We start from the raw sequence: 22,367 nt of genomic DNA, 5'->3' as shown, positions 1-22,367 counted from the left end.
GTCAGCTCAGCAGCAGGCCCTTGCCCTTAATGTTTTAGATGGTCAGCTCAGCAGCATACTGTTTTTAGATGGTCCGATCAGCAGCAGGCACTCACCCCTAATGTTTTAGATGGTCAGCTCAGCAGCAGACCCTCATCCCTAGTGTTTTAGATGGTCAGCTCAGCAGCAGACCCTTACCCCTAATGTTTTAGATGGTCAGATCAGCAGGACCTTGCTCCTAATGTTTTTGAGGGTCACCAGCAGGCCAGCAATCACAATTTTTCAAGGCTGTGTATGATGCCCTCCTTTACGTGTAATAAAGGGTGTATTGGAGTGCCAGTTTCTTGTAATTTTTGGCAGCCCTTTTACTTAGTGCATAGTCTTTATGAGTGCACTAAATCAACAATTGTACCACAATGTGAATGAGATCCTCCTTTATGTCATATACAGGTTGTGTCAGAGTGCCTCTTCCTTGTAATTTTGGCAGCACTTGCACTTAATATACAAGTAAATATACAGGGAAAAAAAATTCTAACAATTTTTCCTCTAAAATAGATTTTATCTTTGGCTTTGAGAGTATTATTGTCAGTCTGTAAAATTGGCATACTACTCGGACAACATCGTTCCCAGCAGCGACCTGGGAGTCCAAGATGCATCCAGACATCCTCCCCATGCTGTTCCTGAACCATTTCAGTGGTGTTTCCATCAATTTCTGACCTTTTTATGTGACCCAAACACCTTCCCCTCTTCAGAGCAGGGGCTGCCTGGTTTAATGCTCTGGTTCTCCCATTGACATCCCGAAGTGTTCTACTCAAGCACCCGAGCACTCGAGCACTTTGGTGCTCGATCAACACTAATATTAATCTGCTTAACTCCTCCTTCTCCATAATATACTGCCTGTGGTTTGCACTGCGTTTCATTGTGACAGATCCTCTTTAACCCCTTAAGTACGGGCTCATTTTTATTTTTCCATTTTTATTTTTTTCCTCCCTGAGTTCCAATAGCCATAACTTTTTACATTTTTAGTTCATATAGTCATATGAGGGATTATTTTTTGAAGGATAAGCTTTATTTTTAAATTTTTATTTTTAAATTTATCATGTTTGTATTGGAAAACGGGAAAACATTCTTTGTGAAGTTAAATTGAAATTAAACTCACTATTCCAACAAGGTTTTTGGGGTTTTGATATTACGGCATTCACTGCGTGCTAAAAATGACAAGACATCTTTATTCTGAAGCTCAATATGATTTTGATGATAGCAAATGTGTATAGTTGTTTTTTTTGGAAAAATCAGAATTTTCTTTGCATCGCCATTTTCTGACAGCCATACGTTTTTCTATCCACAGAGCTGTATGAACTATAGATTTTATTGGTACAACTTTTGGGGTGCATACAACTTTTTGATGACTGTTAAATTTTCATATAAGCCCTCAACCACTGTGATGTACAGGTATGTCAAGGTGGTTAAAGGGGTTAAATATAACACCATGTTCCACTGTTTATGCTGTATTTACTGAATATGACCCTTTTACCTATGAGACTTCTTATCAGATGATTTTAATCTATTTTTATTTTTTTGTTAATGCTTGTTGGGTGTGCACGTTTTGATGCCATAGTGAAATCAATTATTGTTCTATCTTGGTTTTGTCATATTGTGATATGAAGGTGTGCCTGCCTGTTACCAGAGGTGTAGCAAGGACACATGGGGCAAAAAACTTAAATCATGACCATTATGACCAATTTCAGTAGCAAGTTCAGAACATGAGAAGCTTATGATTATGTTGGTTTCCCTAATGCAAATGGATTAATGTATAAAGTGATGTCATAATAGTGGGGTAATGTGCAGATTGAAGTCACAATACAGTAATAAGGCTCACAGTGATATCACAGTAGTATTATAATATGCATGGGGATGACACAGCAGAGATATGCAAATTTAATGCACTCCATTGTCCAAATACTTCACTGACTGTGCATACTGTAGGTCTGACTGGAGATGGGCCTCTTTAGCTATTGGGCCCAAAAGCCACGGCTATGCCTGCTAACATGGTAGTTATTCAACACATTTGGGGGAAAATACTTACTCAAATGTGTAAGCTGAAAAACCACACATACTTAATGTATGTCAAAACCTTATTTATTGTTCCTTAAAAAGGATTTCCCACTGTAAGAACGCATCCCTTATCAACAGCATAGGGGATAAGTTAGGTTGGAATTTAACTGCATTGACCCCCACTAGTCACAAGAATGAGATGCTGAAGTCCCCAGAGTGAATGGAACAGCAGTCACAGATACATACTGTTTCTCCATTCGGTTCTATAGGTCTATCAGAAATACTGTAGGAGAGTGTTGTACTCTTTCCCTCTATGGCACCCCCATAAAGTTGAGTGTATCGGCAGTGCACATGCATGACTGTAGCTTCATTCACTCCAGGGACCCCAATACCTCATTCTTGTTATCAGTGGGTATACTGTGGATAAGGGATAAGTTCTTAGGGTGGGGTAGCCACTTTAAAATGAAAACTGCAATGACGTTATATACAGTACATACATGAATGGATATGCATATAATGTTGTATGGTACTGTATTTCAGAATAATAATGTAGCAATATGTGAAATAATTGTGTTTGGGTTGCAAATGAATAATCTTTTTAATTCAATAGTATCCTTTAATTTTAGCATGGGTGACAATATGGAGGGGAAGAAAAAATGGAATGAGGAGAGTGCCTGCACAATTTCTGCATTGACCTCACACGCTACCACTGACAGAGAGAAGCAGAGAGGGACCTCGGCTGCGTCAAAACCACCAGACCATGCCACCCAAACAGGGTCCAGGTGTCAAACTCACAGCAACCTAATGTTTTGTCTGCATTGTACCAGCAGCTGCAGGGGTCCAGGGAGTGCTGTACAACGTGAGGCATTTAATAAGAATGATATAGATTTCTTGCACCACAACTCCATGCAGTTCCAACCGAGCTGTAATCATGGGTGCAGAATTGCAGGATATATTTCCTAAATGTTGCCACCCAACCCGATAATCCTAGGGAGATTCTTTGTGCCATACACAATGGTGTCTGTTAGTGTTCAGCGAGTTGAAGTTAACAAAGTAGAATTCGATCTGAATTTCAGGAAAAATTTGATTTGCCACGAATCCGAATTTAACAAATACATTTTTCCTGAGATGGGAGTAAAAAAAAACATACTGACCTCCTCCATTTGATCGCAGAGAGCCTGTCGCAGCCATCTTCATTGAAGAAAATGTCACCAAGTCATCACGCTGGGCGGGTGCAGTGACAGCATATTAGGGGTTAAATGACCCCTCGGATGCCATACAATGGAATGCGAATCGCTACAAAGTAATTTGGAACAAATACAATTTCTTGTCAAAGTTCAGCGATGCAGCCCAATCAAATTTTTTAAAACTTTGCTCATCACTAGTGTCTTTATGACAATAACAGGGCACCTGCTGTTGAAGCAGTTCCGGTCATGCCGTATCAACTTACCGGATTCAGCCTTATGTGTACCCACCCTCTCAGCCCTTGTACTCTCAAGATGCTATCTATGGGGCCCCACATTATTGACATTATTACTGACATTGACATCAATATTATTGTTTTCATCATGGCCTTCCTCAACCTATCCATCATATTCTTGGCATCCACAAAGGGACAAAGGCCTACTCGGCTCAGGGATCATAGAGTACACAGCCCCTGCCTGCCAACAAACCTTATTGTTCCTCATCTGTTGATTAAATCATACATTTTTCTCATCCAGTCTGTGCCACTGTGATAAATATGGTGTGGGTCTAGCCAGCCTGGATAAACCTACACCATTTATAGGATTAGTAAGTCTTCCCTACTAATTTATGTAGAATGAGTCTTTTTGCACATGATCCATGTACTGTAAAACAACTATAGGGGACATTTACTAACCAGTCCTAATAACTCTTCTGGAGCAAGATGCACCAAATGTATTAAAAGTCACTGGCCTCTTAATAATTTTAGTGCATCTCATACGAGTGCAGGTCAAATTTAGACCAGCACATACAACTCTAGTCTTAGTAAATCTCCTCCGTAGTCTTTTTTGCCATTTTAGGTGCAATTTATTATTATTTTTTTCTCTTTTACTGGGGCCTGTTGCTGCAGTTTTTAGGCAAAAAAGACCAGCTCCAGATGTTGCATAGAAGTCTAAGGGAAATTCTAACCAGTACTTGCACTATAACATAATTGTACTTTGTTAGTTCACTGTAAATGTATAGATCGGGGGCACAAGCTGAGCCTGTTCAATATATGGTGGGTGCTGCCTGTGTAATAGAGCTGGCACCTGGCCACTGTGACAAAGTTCAGATATAACTTTGATCCCGGTCATTTAACCCTGCATCTTTTGGCTGCATATGTGCCAGAAACAGAAAACTATGAGAGCTAAAAGTTTCTCTCCTAAATTATAGTAAATCCAATGGGATGTAGGAGGTGTGAGGGGTAGCTTTATTTCAGGGGATCATCCTCACAGATACAGCTTCAGGACACCAGGTTTCAGGTCCAAACAGTGCATTTATTGCGGCACACCAGCACAAACAGCCCGTCCAGGCTCTTACTAAACACGATATTTCTGACTCACCTAAGTCACTGTTCACACCCTGTGATCACATGCGGCTTTTTCAGCCAATGTCCCACAGTCTCCTGGCTGTACAGGGCACAGTACGCCCACTGTCTCCAATCCAGTGTCTCTTGTGGGGGATTGGGGCTCAGTAGTCCGCCTGACTATGGCCCTGCGACCCTCCCAGGCATTGCTTTGTTACCCAACTCCAGGCTATCTCCCAGCCTTGTGGTCCCTCAGCCTTGCCCAGCTGAGACCACACAGACAGAGCCTCCAGGCCTCTGTCCACAGGTAACACACTCTCCCCTTGCTGACACCCTGGGAGGTGCTCTATGCCAGCCTGATTACTTCCAGCTTGTCTCACCTGTGGTGGTATAGGGGTGTGGACCGCACTATCCACCCCTTCCTTGCCTCTAACCTGTGTGAGACCTGTCACTGTCTCACAGAGGTCACAGACCCTCCTTCTAAATTACTCCCCCTTCCCCAGGCGCTTTTAAAAAGTCACAAATTATGGAGCAAATGTGGCATGCGCCATAATCTGTGACTTTTATACACACTATTATGATGTAGAAACATTGATAAATCTCTCCCTATCTACCCTAGAATAGGCAAGATGCTATAATTGGCAAATCCCGTTCAATTTTTGGTATGCCAACACAGGCCTGAATGTACATATCTTTTTCTGTCATGGATGTTCCTTAACGATCAACTTGGCTACAACATTCAATCCTTGAAAACTCAATATGCTAGGAAATGTCATCCATGGATTGTAGCAGCAGAGCTTCTCCAGCAACATTCTAAGAAAAAGAATACATTATAATATTGTACATGAAAGAACTACATACGTTATTGGATGAAAATATGAGAAACACAATTTAGGGACACAAATTGTAATAATAAGAAATTTTTAACCCCTTCATGGGTGGAATTGGAAAAAAAAATTAAACATTTTTATGGCGTTCCCTAGGCAGTAAAAATGACCTGTTAGTAACATAGTAACATAGTATATAAGGCCGAAAAAAACATCTGTCCATCCAGTTCAGCCTGTTAGCCTGCAAACTGATCCAGAGAAAGGCAAAAAAAAAAACTGTGAGGTACAAGCCAATTTACCCCAAAAATTCCTTCCTGGATAACTCCCTGGATCAACAACCCCTCTCTAGTAGATATAGCCTGTAATATTATACACTCCAGAAATACATCCAGGCCCCTATTGAATTCCTTTATTGTACTCACCATCACCACCTCCTCAGGCAGAGAGTTCCATAGTCTCAATGCTCTTACCGTAAAGAATCCTTTTCTATGTTTGTGTAGGCGCAGAGGGGGTCCCCTCGTCACAGTCACAGTCCTGGAGATAAATAGATGATGGGAGAGATCTCTGTATTGCCCCCTGATATATTTATACATAGTAAATAGATCTCCCCTCAGTCATCATTTTTCTAAAGTGAATAACCCTAATTTTGATAATATTTTAGGGTACTAGAGTTGCCCCATTCCAGTTATTACTTTAGTTGCCGTCCTCTGAAACCCTCTCCAGCTCTGCTATGTCTGCCTTCTTCACAGGAACCCAGAACTGTACACAGTACTCCATGTGTGGTCTGACTAGTGATTTGTAAAGTGGTAGGACTATGTTCTCATCACGGGCATCTATACCCCTTTTGATGCAACCCGTTATCTTATTGGCCTTGGCGGCAGCTGCCTGACACTGGCTTTTACTGCTTAGTTTGCTGTTTACTAAAATTCTTAGGTCCTTTTCCATGTTAGTGTTACCCAGTGTTTTACCATTTAGTATGTACTGGTGATTTGCATTATTCCTTCCCATGTGCATAACCTTACATTTGTCAGTGTTAAACCTCATCTGCCACTTCTCTGCCCAAGCCTCTAATCTATCCAGATCCATCTGTAGCTGTATAGTGTTCTCTTCAGTGTTAATTACTTTACACAGTTTAGTGTCATCTGCAAAAATTGATATTATACTGTGCAAGCCTTCTACAAGATCATTAATAAATATATTGAAGAGAATAGGGAGCAATACTGACCGAGGAACTCCACTAGTGGCAGTGACCCAATCTGAGTGTGAACCATTAATAACCACCCTCTGTTTTCTATCATTGAGCTAGTTACTTACCCACATACAGAGGTTTTCTCCCAGTCTGAGCATTCTAATTTTATATAGTAACCTTTTATGTGGTACAGTGTCAAATTCTTTGGAGAAGTCCAGATATACGACATCCATTGATTCGCCGCTGTCAAGTCTAGAACTTACCTCCTCATAGAAACTGATTAAATTACAAACCGGATTCCAAAAAAGTTGGGACACTATACAAATCGTGAATAAAAACTGAATGCAATGATGTGGAGGTGCCAACTTCTAATATTTTATTCAGAATAGAACATAAATCAAGGAACACAAGTTTAAACTGAGAAAATGTACCATTTTAAGGGAAAAATATGTTGAATCAGAATTTCATGGTGTCAACAAATCCCCAAAAAGTTGGGACAAGGCCATTTTCACCACTGTGTGGCATCTCCCCTTCTTCTTACAACACTCAACAGACGTCTGGGGACCGAGCAGACCAGTTTCTCAAGTTTAGAAATAGGACTGCTCTCCCATTCTTGTCTAATACAGGCCTCTAACTGTTCAATCGTCTTGGGCCTCCTTTGTTGCACCTTCCTCTTTATGATGCGCCAAATGTTCTCTATAGGTGAAAGATCTGGACTGCAGACTGGCCATTTCAGTACCAGGATCCTTCTCCTACGCAGCCATTATGTTGTGATTGATGCAGAATGTGGTCTGGCATTATCTTGTTTAAAAATGCAGGGTCTTCCCTGAAAGAGATGACGTCTGGATGGGAGCATATGTTGTTCTAGAACCTGAATATATTTTTCTGCATTGATGGTGCCTTTCCAGACATGCAAGCTGCCCATGCCACACGCACTCATGCAACCCCATACCATCAGAGATGCAGGCTTCTGAACTGAGCATTGATAACAACTTGGGTTGTCCTTGTCCTCTTTGGTCCGGATGACATGTCGTCCCAGATTTCCAAAAAGAACTTCGAATCGTGACTCGTCTGACCACAGAACAGTCTTCCATTTTGCCACACTCCATTTTAAATGATCCCTGGCCCAGTGAAAACGCCTGAGCTTGTGGATCTTGCTTAGAAATGGCTTCTTCTTTGCACTGTAGAGTTTCAGCTGGCAACGGCGGATGGCACGGTGGATTGTGTTCACTGACAATGGTTTCTGGAAGTATTCCTGGGCCCATTCTGTGATTTCCTTTACAGTAGCATTCCTGTTTGTGGTGCAGTGTCGTTTAAGGGCCCGGAGATCACGGGCATCCAGTATGGTTTTACGGCCTTGACCCTTACGCACAGAGATTGTTCCAGATTCTCTGAATCTTCGGATGATGTTATGCACAGTTGATGATGATAGATGCAAAGTCTTTGCAATTTTTCTCTGGGTAACACCTTTCTGATATTGCTCCACTATCTTTCTGCGCAACATTGTGGGAATTGGTGATCCTCCACCCATCTTGGCTTCTGAGAGACAATGCCACTCTGAGAAGCTCTTTTTATACCCAATCATGTTGCCAATTGACCTAATTAGTGTTAATTGGTCTTCCAGCTCTTCGTTATGCTCAAATTTACTTTTTCCAGCCTCTTATTGCTACTTGTCCCAACTTTTTGGGGATTTGTTGACACCGTGAAAATTGGAATCAACGTATTTTTCCTTTAAAATGATACATTTACTCGGATTAAACGTTTGATCTGTCATCTACGTTCTATTACAAATAAAATATTGATATTTGCCATCTCCACATCATTGCATTCAGTTTTTATTCACAATTTGTTTAGTGTCCCAACTTTTTTGGAATCCGGTTTGTAGTTTGACATGACCGATCCCTCATGAAGCCATGCTGATATGATGTTATTTTCCTTTTTTCATTGAGATCCTCCAAGATAGCATCTCTTAGAAAACCTTCAAACAGTTTACCCACAACAGATGTTAAATTTACCGGCCTATAGTTTTCGGGATCTGTTTTTGCACCCTTTTTAAATATTGGCACCACACTTGCTATGCGCCAGTCCTGTGGAACACTCCCTGTCAGTATAGAGTTTGTATATATCATAAATAAGGGTTTGGCTATGACATTACTTAATTCTCTTAGGATATGGGGGTATATGCCATCTGGGCCTGGCGATTTGTCTATTTTAATCTGTTTTAGTCGCTGTTGTACTTCTTTCTGGGTCAGACAGGGCACTTTGAATGGGGAATTTACTTTTACATTCTGCATTTCATCTGACAGTTTATTTTCCTCAGTGAATGCAGTGGAGAAAAAAATATTTAATAGCTTTTCTTTCTCCTCGTCGCTCTCTGCTACTCTTCCCTCATTGCTCTGTAGAGGGCCGACACCTTCAGATTTATACTTTTTACCATTTATATAATTGAAGAACATTTTAGGGTTAGTTTTGCTCTCTTTGGCAATTCATTTCTTGGTCTCTAGTTTGGCAGCTTTTATTTGTTTTTTACATATTCTATTTTTTTCCTTATAGTGTTTCAGTGCTTCCTCGCTACCCTCCTGTTTTAGTGATTTAAATGCTTTCTTTTTGTCATTTATTGCCTTCTTTACAGTTCTATTTATCCACATTGGTTTCTTCTTGTTCCTTAACCTTTTATTCCTATAAGGTATGTACTTCTCACAATTAGATTTTAGGATGCTTTTAAAAATATCCCATTTTGTGGCTGTATTTTTATTTTTGAGCATTTTGTCCCAGTTAGTTAGGCCTATGGCCTCTCTTAGTTGGCTAAAGTTAGCTTTTTTGAAGTTTTGTTTTTGTTCCTCCTTTTAGAAACGCTCGTTTAAAGGATAATTGGAAGGCTATTACTTTATGGTCACTATTTCCCAGGTGTCCCCCAACCTACACATCTGTTGTTCTGTCAGGTCTATTGGTTAATACTAAGTACAGTATGGCCATCCCTCTAGTCGGGTCCTGAACCAGTTGGGAAAGGTAATTGTCTTTGGTTATTGCCAAGAACCTGTTTCCTTTATAAGATGTACAGCTTTCAGTTTCCCAGTCTATATCTGGGTAGTTGAAGTCCCGCATAATAACGACCTCATTATGATCTGCCGCCTTGTCTATCTCGTTTAGAAGTAGATTTTCTGTGGACTCTGGTATATTAGGTGGTTTATAATAAACTCCTATTAGTATTTTATTATTGTTTTTCCCTTCATATATTTCTACCCACATTGACTCCATATGTTTATGTCCCTCACTTATATCTTCTCAGACTGTGGGCTTTAGACAGGCCTTTACACTTCATTCATTGCATCAGTTCAATTACAGTGATGCCAGATTTTTATAGTGTATCTTGTGATACTTAAAAAAATTCTAAACTTTGAAAAAACATTTTTTTCCCCTTTGTATCGCAATATTCTGACCCCAATAACTATTTTTACATTTACATCTACATGGCTGCGTGAGGGCTCATTTTTATTTTGTGGGGTGACCTGTAGTTTTTATTCATTCCATTTTAGGTTGTGTATAACTTTTTGATCGCTTTTTTTTTTCTATTTCTCTGGGAGGTGAAGCGACCAGAAAAAAGTGTTTCATACATTTACCCAGGTCACTTTATTTGATAAATATGTTTATATTTTAATATTTTGTGCGTTTTGGGACATGGCAATAGCTATTATCTTAATTTTTTATTTTTTTTTATATATACACTGCTCAAAAAAATAAAGGGAACACTTAAACAACACAATGTAACTCCAAGTCAATCACACTTCTGTGAAATCAAACTGTCCACTTAGGAAGCAACATTGAGTGACAATCAATTTCACATGCTGTTGTGCAAATGGGATAGACAACAGGTGGAAATTATAGGCAATTAGCAAGACACCCCCAATAAAGGAGTGGTTCTGCAGGTGGTGACCTGACCACTTCTCAGTTCCTATGCTTCCTGGCTGATGTTTTGGTCACTTTTGAATGCTGGCGGTGCTTTCACTCTAGTGGTAGCATGAGACGGAGTCTACAACCCACACAAGTGGCTCAGGTAGTGCAGCTTATCCAGGATGGCACATCAATGCGAGCCGTGGCAAGAAGGTTTGCTGTGTCTGTCAGCGTAGTGTCCAGAGCATGGAGGCGCTACCAGGAGACAGGCCAGTACATCAGGAGACGTGGAGGAGGCCGTAGGAAGGCAACAACCCAGCAGCAGGACCGCTACCTCCGCCTTTGTGCAAGGAGAAACAGGAGGAGCACTGCCAGAGCCCTGCAAAATGATCTCCAGCAGGCCACAAATGTGCATGTGTCTGCTCAAATGGTCAGAAACAGACTCCATGAGGGTGATATGAGTGCCCGACGTCCACAGGTGGGGGTTGTGCTTACAGCCCAACACCGTGCAGGACGTTTGGCATTTGCCAGAAAACACCAAGATTGGCAAATTCGCCACTGGCGCCCTGTGCTCTTCACAGATGAAAGCAGGTTCACACTGAGCACATGTGACAGACGTGACAGAGTCTGGAGACGCCGTGGAGAACGTTCTGCTGCCTGCAACATCCTCCAGCATGACCGGTTTGGCATTAGGTCAGTAATGGTGTGGGGTGGCATTTCTTTGGAGGGCCGCACAGCCCTCCATGTGCTCGCCAGAGGTAGCCTGACTGCCATTAGGTACAGAGATGAGATCCTCATACCCCTTGTGAGACCATATGCTGGTGCGGTTGGCCCTGGGTTCCTCCTAATGCAAGACAATGCTAGATCTCATGTGGCTGGAGTGTGTCAGCAGTTCCTGCAAGACGAAGGCATTGATGCTATGGACTGGCCCGCCCGTTCCCCAGACCTGAATCCAATTGAGCACATCTGGGACATCACGTCTCGCTCTATCCACCAACGTCACGTTGCACCACAGACTGTCCAGGAGTTGGCAGATGCTTTAGTCCAGGTCTGGGAGGAGATCCCTCAGGAAACCATCCGCCACCTCATCAGGAGCATGCACAGGCGTTGTAGGGAGGTCATACAGGCACGTGGAGGCCACACACACTACTGAGCCTCATTTTGACTTGTTTTAAGGACATTACATCAAAGTTGGATCAGCCTGTAGTGTGTTTTTCCACTTTAATTTTGAGGGTGACTCCAAATCCAGACCTCCATGGGTTAAAAAATTTGATTTCCATTTTTTTCTTTTGTGTGATTTTGTTGTCAGCACATTCAACTATGTAAAGAACAAAGTATTTCAGAAGAATATTTAATTAATTCAGATCTAGGATGTGTTATTTTTGTGTTCCCTATATTTTTAAAAAGTTTTTTGAAACTATTTTTTTTTACAATTTTTTAAGCCCATTTAGGGGACTTGAACATCAAATTGTCTGATTGCTTCCCTCATTGACTGCAATGAATTACCACTGCAGGCTATTGGAGATTATATATGGCTTCATAGGAACAGTGCTCTGGCAGGCTGAGACTACCACAGCAACTGAATGTCTCCATCAATCTCAATGTAATTGGAAAAGGCGGTGATTTGAATGTTTTTATATTTTGTACTTATTTTTTAAATTTTTAAAACTGTTTCACTTTTTTACAAACTCTTTAAGTGGACTTTAATGTGATCATCTGATCTTTTCTCTCATAGATTTCAATAATTCAGTATGTTACTATTGAGCGCTGGAACTTTGCAATGACAAGCCTGAGGCTGCCATAGCAACTGAACTGTTCCCTCAATCTCAGTATGGGGGAGCCATTTGGTTCCGGAAAACAACTAACCGTGGTATCGTAGCCTCAACTTGCATTGTACATATACAGAACAAGTCGTGAAGGGGTTAATATAATTTAAGATACAGGCAACTATAAAAATAAATGAGGTATTGGTTAAATCTAAAAAAAAAATAAGAACTTGCTCCTGTCACGGTAGGTAAGATAAGGGAAAGAAACAGGATACGGCAAAGCAAACAAAACAACTGACTAGGCCCCAAAAGCTAGTGAACAAAGGGGTCACCTCTTAGCAATCCCTAAAAGACTTTCCCTCCGCTGCTATGCCCATGTGCATATCTCGATGGTAGATATGCACATGCCCACAAACCTAAAGCTGTAACACACTGGACCAAACCCTCAGCAGTAGGGAAAAGGAAAAGAGACTACCAGCTTCTCAACCACCGAAGGAGCTAGCATCACTCTAGGGGCTTAGTAAAAACAGACACAAAAGGAAAAATGGAAAAGGACTTATCTATAAGATGAGTTGGAGCAGACGATCCACCAAAACTTCCAGCGCTCAAACAAGGAAGAACTATAACCCGCAAAGGCTATAGGGAGAGGGAGGAATAAATAGCCTCCCCAATGACCAAACGAACCACACCTGATAGGTGATGGGATTCTGTTCAAACCCAAAACAAAACAAACTGTCAGATCGAGTCACGTGCAGCAACTCTGACAGATCGTCTCAGAAAACCCACAGGGCAGGGCGTGACACCTCCTTTCAGACAAATTGCAAAAGATCACAACCCATATTAAGGTTCCAAATTTGTTTGGTATTTTATGTTAAAAAGTTAAGTAAATTTTAATTTCATGATGTTAACTATTTTAGGTGTGGCATTTGTATGGCCCTGTCCACCCATAGATCACTAAAATAAAATAAAAAAAATGCACAAAAATCTAACTAAACACAACTGCAATATTGTGGTGTAATTTTATTACATTTATTTAGCTTTTTTTTTTCTAAAAAAAGCATTACCAATCTTTATGAGGTGTAAGACAGAGAGGATATTCTACTCTTTCAGAAATAAGGTAGTTCATTTGCATGATAACGTAGTGCACATAGATTTAGTTTGGCATACTAAATATGGCAGAAAAAGACAGAACCTAGACAGTGAACATCTGGAAGCTGGAGTAGGGTGCTTGGACTTCTCTTCTGGTCAAAGAAGGCTATAATATCCATTACTTGAGCCTTGTCTTAGACAATGAACCGATACTGCAAACCCTGAATTTTGTTGCCTCTGGAGGGTAATTTTTATGTTGAACATCTAAATGTCCACCATGAAATATTCTAAAGGCTCTGCCACAATATATATTTATCTGAAATCTGATATACTCTGCATTGGCATGTTCCATTCCATGCAATACTGGTATTCTCCCCTGGAAGAATTACTTAAAGTTATTACATAAAAAAATAAAATAAAGTTACAAGCTAAACACAGATATACAATATGGGCCCATAGGGGTCTATGATTTCTATATTAGTGCTCCATACAATTTGGATTGTTTGGAGTCATGTATGTGTGTGACACTTAGTAGCAACTATCTTTAGAAAACTGTTTTGTAATTAAGGGAAATTATTTTTATATAGAGTAGAGTAGAGTAAAATATTTGACCCCATGTCATTCACATGGGTTTTTACATACATTAAATACATTAATTTGAAGTAATCAATAAACCAATCAAAAAAAGCATCAAGCTTAAAACTTTTTATTAATGTTTATTGTTATATTATAAAGTAAAAATCAATAGGCATTTCAAATATATTACATAAAATATAACAGATAAAACACACACATACACACATATTTTCTATGCTATGTTGTCAAAGATGCATTTAGTGTGAACAGTTTAATGGTCTCAGACAAGAGTGAAGTGACAAACATCACAGGGAGTACAATATATAGTACTGTCATTAGAATCATGGCTAAAAAAAGAAATAATGCTCGAGTAATGCCACATCTCACTCATGATTTATAACCTAGTTCACAATGGTTACAAAAATATAGTTTCTGCCCTCCAGATGGACAAATGCTAGAGATCAAAATGGAAGACAGGCTGCCTGTGTGAGTAAATCCTTAAGCGCCCACGGCTGTAATTTTTCTTGAAACAATGGCTGAAAGGATGCGCTACTTAGAAATCAATTTACTTTTGTCAAACGAGTAGAGGTAATCTTATTTAATTTCATATTTGCTAACATGTAAAAAAAAACTGTACACTAACACTAACCAGTACAATTTATACAAAAAATAATTTGCATTCCTTTGCAATATAACAGACTCTCCTTTCAGGATTTTTTATTTTTTTTTGCACAGTGAGCAGAGGTGTATACACCCTTGGCTTAAAGTGCTCATTGCACATGGACATATCATGGATGTCCCCTAAGCCGTGGGAGTTTTCACTCAGCTGGCAATGACATCAGGAAACAAAGGTGTGGTGTGGACAAGTCCGACGGTCTCTGAGATAGAGATGGGCGTGAGAATGGGGAGCTGACTCGTGACTCCCCTCAGGCAGAACAACACCCCAATGACTCCATGAGGAACCTGGTCATGACCTGTTATTTAATCAACTCTTACTGATGACAGGTTCCCTTTAACTCTTACTGTTATTGAAGTGCCTAAGGGCTCATGCACACAAACTTATTTTTCCGTGTCCATTCCTTTTTTTTTTGCGGACTGTATGCAGAACCATTTATTTCAATGGGTCAGCAAAAAAACGGAAGTTATTCAGTGTGCATTCAGTTTCCGTATGTCTGTATTTCCGTTCCGCAAAAAAAAACAGAACATGTCCTATTATTGTCCGTATTACAGACAAAGATATTACTGTTCTATTAAGGGCCGGCTGTTCCGTTCCGCAAAATATGGAATGCACACGGACGTCAACCGTATTTTTTGCGGATCCATTTTTTTGTGGACCGCAAAATACATATGGTTGTGTGCATGGGCCCTTACATGAAGAAAGCCACCAACATACATATGCTCTGAACAGCGCTGGTTTTCTTATAGCTAATCATACAGCATTCTAATGTTGAAGTTATATTTTTGATTTTTAACACTCAGGGCAAAATATTTATATTTAATTTGTGACATTTAGGTCTCTGTTGACATCATCTTTAAGCATTGTAGTTAAAACTGGAGATTGGCAGCACAAATTAATGACCTACACCTTTGCAAAAGTTGCATATGTCTGCCATTAACTCCCTTTGGGGAAAAAAAACATATACAGTACCATGCAATCACTTACAGCAAGAATATAAAATAAATCAGAAGTAATGAAGTAATTAATAGTTTTATGTAAGGATGAGCAGACCAGTTTTCTATGGCAGACGAATTGGAATCTTTCCGTTTCCGTTGCGGACGAATCCACTAAAACAGTATGTAGCACCATTTTAATGCACATGTGGTAGGGAAAAAAGCACTAGGGGGGAATAAGAAGGGTTCTCACATGACCTCAGAGGAAATGGGGGGAGGACTTGCCCTGATTGGCTCCAAGGCTGACAAACAGACTAGATGAGACAATCAGTGGTGCAGCAGGCAGGGAGGTGCCCTGGCAGAATGAGAAGAATGCTGGGCTGTGAATGAGGGAGATTGGCTAGCAAATACTTTCATTTTTTCATTTTGATTCCCCATTTTCACAAAAATCTATTTTTTTGTGGGGTTCAAAATAATATTTATATATATATATATATATATATATATATATAGTGACACAGTAGAAAGGATCTCTGTATTGGGATATGAGGCTTGTGCTAGGCTTGGATGTCTGAGACCAGTGTGAGGGGAAACAGGCCGCCTAAAGTCTGTCCATGGACTCTTTGAGGCAGAACTGCCAGCTGGGTGTAAACTAACACCAGTTCAGTGGGCTGAGGTCGTCGCTCCGTTCCTGGCATGCAAGTACCAGCAGGTGTATTTCGACTTACCAGACGAGCAACTGGACGATTACCAGAAAGTCAAGGGTGAGATCCTGGCGAGGCTGGGGGTGAATGTGTTGTTCCGGGCCCAGAGGGTGCACCAGTGAAAGTTTAACTCGGCGGAGCCTGCGAGACTCCAGTATTATGCTTTATTCCACCTTTTGCAAAAATGTCTACAACCGGACGTAATAAGTCCCACTGCTATGCTGGACTGTAATTTAGCTGATATGTTCTGGAGGGCGTTGCCATACCCTCTTCAGCATTGGATTGGCCAGGCGTCTCCTGTTAATTCCCTTGAGATGGTGGACCTGGTTGAACGATATGAGTCTACCAGGAAACTAAAGGGGGGCTCTTTCAGGAAGGGGCAGTTAAACCCTGACAATCCCCATCCCAGACCGGAGACTGGAGCCAAAAAAAACTGCCCGGGAGGTACCCACTGTGGACCTGGCTCCGGTGATCTGTTGGCGGGGTCATGATGCTGGTCACGTAAGGGCCAGCTTTCCCCATAGGGTTGAGCCCATTGACACTAACTATGGCTACAGTTGGTCGCTATATGCCAGGAAGCTGTGTGCAACAGGTATCAGGGAGTCTCTAGATAATAATCACCTGTGCCAGGTGGAAGTGGGAGACACTCCAGCGTGGCTCTGCTAGACTCAGGGAGTCTGGTGACCCTGGTAAGGGCTACCCTGGTGCGACCCGCTGAGTTTACTGGCTGGAAAGTCGAGGCAATGTGCATACATGGTGACTTAAAAGGCTACCCCACCGCTCTGGTGTTTTTAACCACGGTTGCCGGCAGGAGGGTTCATGAAGTGGCCGTCGCCAAAAAATCTACACTATGAACTAATAATAGGAAAAGACCTTCCCGGGCTTCCCGGAACTGTGGCCAGCTATGAGACTTACCAGTCCCCGAGAGTCAGGGATATCCCCAGGGGATTGGCCTTGCTCAAGTGGGAGGCCAGAATCCTGGGAACCCGAGGCCAAAGGGCCAGCAGTAGGGGTGACCGCCACTTTGGTGGATGAAGAGGGAACAAACCCGTTGAATGTGATGGTTGGAGAGGTGGAGGATTTGCCACCAGGCCCTGAATTAGCAGACTTAAATGTCTCCGGTGATAATTTTGGTACAGCACAAAACAGGGCCCCCACATTATCCCGAGCCTATTAGAATGTGTTAATGATCGATGGAGAACCACAACAACCGGGGGCCGAGTCGATATTTCCGCGTTTTGTGGTTCTCCATGGTTTGCTGTATCGGGTCAACCAACTACAGGGGGAGAATTTGGAACAGTTGGTGGTGCCCAAGGCTTATCGCAAACTGGTACTAGATCTAGCACACCAAGATGTTCTCGGGGGTCATCTGGGATTGCAGAAAACACAGGGCCATATACTACAGCGGTTTTACTGGCCAAGTGTGTTTAGAGAGGTGAAAGAGTTTTGTAAATCTTGCCCGACCTGCCAGATAACTAGCCCCCAGCCCCATTTCCGTAGTCCTTTAGCATTTTTCCTGATGATCGAGGTCCCGTTTGAAAGAATCACTATGGATCTCATAGGACCAGTACCAAAGTCCGCTAGAGGGCACCAACACATTCTAGTCATCCTAGACTACGCTACACGGTAACCGGAGGCGGTGCCACTGCGGCATACATCGGCCAAACTCATAGCTAAAGAGTTAATGGAGATGTTTTCCTGCGTAGGACTACCCAAAGTGGTTTTGACGGACCAAGGGACCTCGTTCATGTCCAAGGTCATGAGGGAATTGTGCATGTTGCTACACATAAAACAGTTACGGACGTCAGTCTACCATCCGCAAACGGACGGGCTGGTAGAAAGGTTTACCAAACCTTAAAAAATATGTTAAAAAGAGTGGTGTCCAAAGATGGAAGGGACTGGGACCTCCTCCTGCCCTATCTCATGTTCGCAGTGCGAGAGGTACTCCAGGCCTCTACTGCTATATGCCAGACATCCTCGCGGGCTGTTGGACGTAGCCAAGGAGGCATGGGAACAACAGCCCACTCCGTATAAAAGTGTTATTGAATACGTCACCCAGATGCAAGAATGGATAGAGACTGTGTTGCCTCTGGTTCGGGAACATATGGAGGAAGCTCAGCGAGCCCAGAGTCGAATCTATAACTGGCAGGTTCGAGTCCGGAGCTTTAACCCGAGTGATAGGGTCTTGGTTCTGGTACCGACAGTGGACAGTAAGTTCTTGGCTAGGTGGCAGGGGCCCTACGAGGTAATAGAGAAAAATGGAGATCTAAATTACAAGGTACACCAGCCAGGCTGTGAAAGCCAGAGCAGGTCTACCATGTTAATCTACTAACACCAGATTGTCTAGGGAAAGTGGTTTCGGCCCCTCTGTCTGAAGCAAGGGAAGTGGCTGCCACAGTGAAAATTGCTGAACGCCTCTCCTCTAAACAGGCTCAGGAAGCCAGGGAGTTTATTAGTCGGAACACGGATGTGTTCTCGGAACATCCTGGATGCACTTCCATAATCCAGCATGATATTGTCACCGAGCCCCAGGCAAAAGTCCGGTTAAAGCCGTACCGGTGCCCGGAGCTCGGCGAAAAGCCATTTCGGAGGAAGTGCAGCTAATGCTGAGGCTGGATGTCATCGAGGAGACTAAAAGTGAGTGGGCCAGCACAATAGTTCTAATACCCAATGAAATGATTTTCGTAAATTAAATGAGATTTCTAAATTTGATGCGTATCCCATGCCCCGGGTGGATGAGCTAATCGAGCGGTTAGGACAGGCAAGGTATTTCTTTGTCTTGGACCTCACCAAAGGGTACTGGCAAGTGCCGTTAATGGAGGCTGCCAAAGAAAAAACTGCCTTCAGAGGGGCTGTATCAGTATAAGGTGTTACCCTTTGGCCTTCACGGCGCCCCCGCCACATTTCAACGAATAATGGACATTGTACTTCGTCCCCATCGTAGGTACGCCTCGGCTTACCTGGACGATATTGTCATTCATAGTACCGACTTGGAGAGTTACCTGCCCAAGGTGCAAGGATGTAGTGGACTCCCTTTGGAAGGCTGGACTAATCGCTAACCCAAAAAAATGTGTGATAGGGTTAGAGGAGACTAAATAACTTTGAAAGAGATGGCCTTGCGGTTTGCCCGGCGGTTGTTTTGCGGTGAACTTTGCTCATTCGCGGTACATGGACACACCCCCTACCCTATAAATAAAACCAATCTGGCAGCCATTTTACATTCTGTTTATTGCCAGTGTAGGGAGAGGTTGCTGTGTGGAGCAGGGACAGACTGTTAGAGACACCAAACGCTAGCTAATAGGGCCACAAAAGTCCTTTTAAGGACTGGTATAGGTGTGCTATCGATAGGTGGGACATACTGAGGGGTGTGATATACTTATACTTGATACTGCAGCTAGATAGAGGGACAAACGCTATTAGAATAACTAATTGCAACTGGTGTGATATACCTGTTGCCCCCACCAAAAAAAAACTGATTGAGGGGTGTGATATACCCATAATATACCTTCTATCATAGAAAGTATATTATAGTGCATTTGTATTGTGCAGCAGTTGTGTGCGGTTCTGCTGAGATACCTTAAGAAGGCACCTGGCCTAACATCACCGAGCACAGTGGGAGAAACACAGTCAGAACCCACAAAGCCACACTCCCGGCTCTCCAAATAATGCCTCTTCTCCTTCTCCTCTCTCCTCCCATTTGTCTTCCACTCCACCTTCCACCTTGCCATTGTCACGTTCATCTGGCAAAAGGCAGGCTTCCGTGGCCCAAATGCTCGAACGTGAAAAGTTGATGACGCTGGATAACCCTCTTGGCCAACGGCTGACCACTGGCTTGTCAGAACTGCTAGCCCACCAACTACTGCAATATAAACTGGTGGACTTGGAGGCCTTTAGAAAATTTGTTGCCATTGGCAAACCGCAATGGAAGGTCCCCGGAGGCAAATATTTCTCCCAGAAGGGCATCTCAGAGCTATATGGCCACGTTCAGCGGAATTTGAATATATCTCTGGCACACAGTGTCGGTGCCAAGATACATCTGAACACAGACACGTGGTCTAGCAAATACGAGCAGGAAAGGTACATAACTTTTACTGCCTACTGGGTGAACCTTCTGACGGCAGTCAAGCTTGTAACCCGTGGCACCGTCTCTTCCACTGCACCTCCCAAGCTCCCCAGAACCTATTCAATGTGCCCGGTGAGACATTGCCATGCTCTGCTGCGGCTGTTGTGCCTGGAAGTCAAGAGCTACACCAGTCCTGCACGGCTTTCAGCTCTGCAGTCACAGGCCGATCAGTGGCTAAACCCACTCAATTTGACAGTTGGTAAAGTGGTGTGCGACAACGGTGCCAATCTGCTGAGCGCGCTGAAACAGGGCACAATGACACACGTACCGTGCATGGCACACGTCCTGAACTTAGTCGTGCAGCCATTTGTTGCCAAATACCCTAGGGTCCAGGATGTCTTGCGGCAGGCCAGAAAAATCTCTGGCCATTTTAGAAGATCTTACACGGCCATGGCTCGCCTTGCTGACGTTCAGCGGTGAAACCACCTGCCCGTCAGATGTCTAATTTGTGACAGCCCAAAGCGCTGGAACTCCACCTTGTATATGCTTGATAGGCTGCTCCAGCAGCAACGTGCCGTTAACAACTACCTATATAAACTCTGCGGCAGGACAGGTTCTGGGGAGCTTGGTTTCTTTTCATCGCGCCAGTGGCTGCTCATGCGCGACGCATGCAGACTTCTGTGGCCATTTGATGAGATCACCAAACTATTCAGTCGCAGCCAGGGCAACATCAGTGACATCATACCTTACGCCTTCTTTCTGGAGTGTTCATTGCATTGTGTCATTGATCAAGCCGTCAAGGAGCAGGATCTGGAAGATGAGGAAGTCGCAATGCTGAATGAATTCCCAGGGGGAGCTACTCCATCTGAGACAAGTCAGCAGCAGTCTAAAGAGGAGTCAGAGGAGGATGGTGGCTGGGGGGAGGAGGAGGAGGAGCAAAAAGAGCAGGCTTTAAACTTCGGGGATCCCTGGTGTTGTCCTTGGATAGGGGAGGAGACCGAAGATGACATTCTCCTGGGCGATGAGCAGGAGCCAGGGCGCTCCACCGCTTCCATTTTAGTTCAAATGGGGGCCTTCATGCTCCAGTGTTTGAAGAGGGACCCACATATAAAAAACATAAAGAGCAAGGACCAGTACTGGGTGGCAACGTACTTAGACCGCCGGTAAAAACACAAAATGGCGGACATGTTACCAGCATCACAGATGGCTGTCAGAATGCACCATTTCCAGGCCTTGCTGAAAGAGATGCTGCATTCTGCTGTTGCGGGTGCTAGCAGAGGAATTTCCACCCACAGCTAAACAGGGGCAAGTACCAATCCTACCATGCCTGCAAGAATAGGGCGGTTTGAAGATGTATTGTTCACTTCGGATATGAGATCATTCTTGCAGCCTACCCATCGACAGCCGTCCTCCGGATCCAGCCTCATGGAACGCCTAGACCGACGCCTAGCCGTGCTAACAGCCGATGTCGATGCTCTGAGAAGCCAGAAACCCCTGGACTACTGGGTGTGCAGGCTTAACCTGTGGCCAGAGCTGGCACAATTTGCCATGGAACTCTTGGCTTGCCCCTTGTCGAGTGTCCTGTCCGAAAGGACTTTCAGCGGGGCAGGGAGGATCGTGACTGAAATGCGCACTCGCCTAGCTCATGACAGTGTGGACTACCTCACATTTCTAAAAATGAATGAAGAATGGATCTCAGAGGAATTAACACCTGTGACGACCAGGCGCCAGCCCAAACATATCCGCCACGACCCAGAACAAAGAATGGTCCCTGTCTTATGTAAATACAGCGGCATAAAAGGCCTTTTCTGTCCGGTGAATGCCTAATGTTTGGGGTATATAATCCACTGACCTACAGTAAAATTGTTATCCACTGACCATCTAATATACCTCCAGCCACATAATCACTTGATCTTTTCTGCACGGTGAATGCCTAATGTTTGGGGCCTATACTCCACTGGCCTGCAGTAAAATTGATATCCAATGACCGTCTAAAATACCTCCAGCCACATAATCACTTTGTAACGGTCGCGTACACACACACACAGGGGAGAAGGAAAGTGACCACTGCGCTCCACCCTTACCCCTGG

This window comes from Bufo bufo, chromosome 2 (assembly GCF_905171765.1).
Source record: "Bufo bufo chromosome 2, aBufBuf1.1, whole genome shotgun sequence".
NCBI classification, from domain to species: Eukaryota; Metazoa; Chordata; class Amphibia; order Anura; family Bufonidae; genus Bufo; species Bufo bufo.
This window is presented reverse-complemented; position numbering follows the sequence as displayed.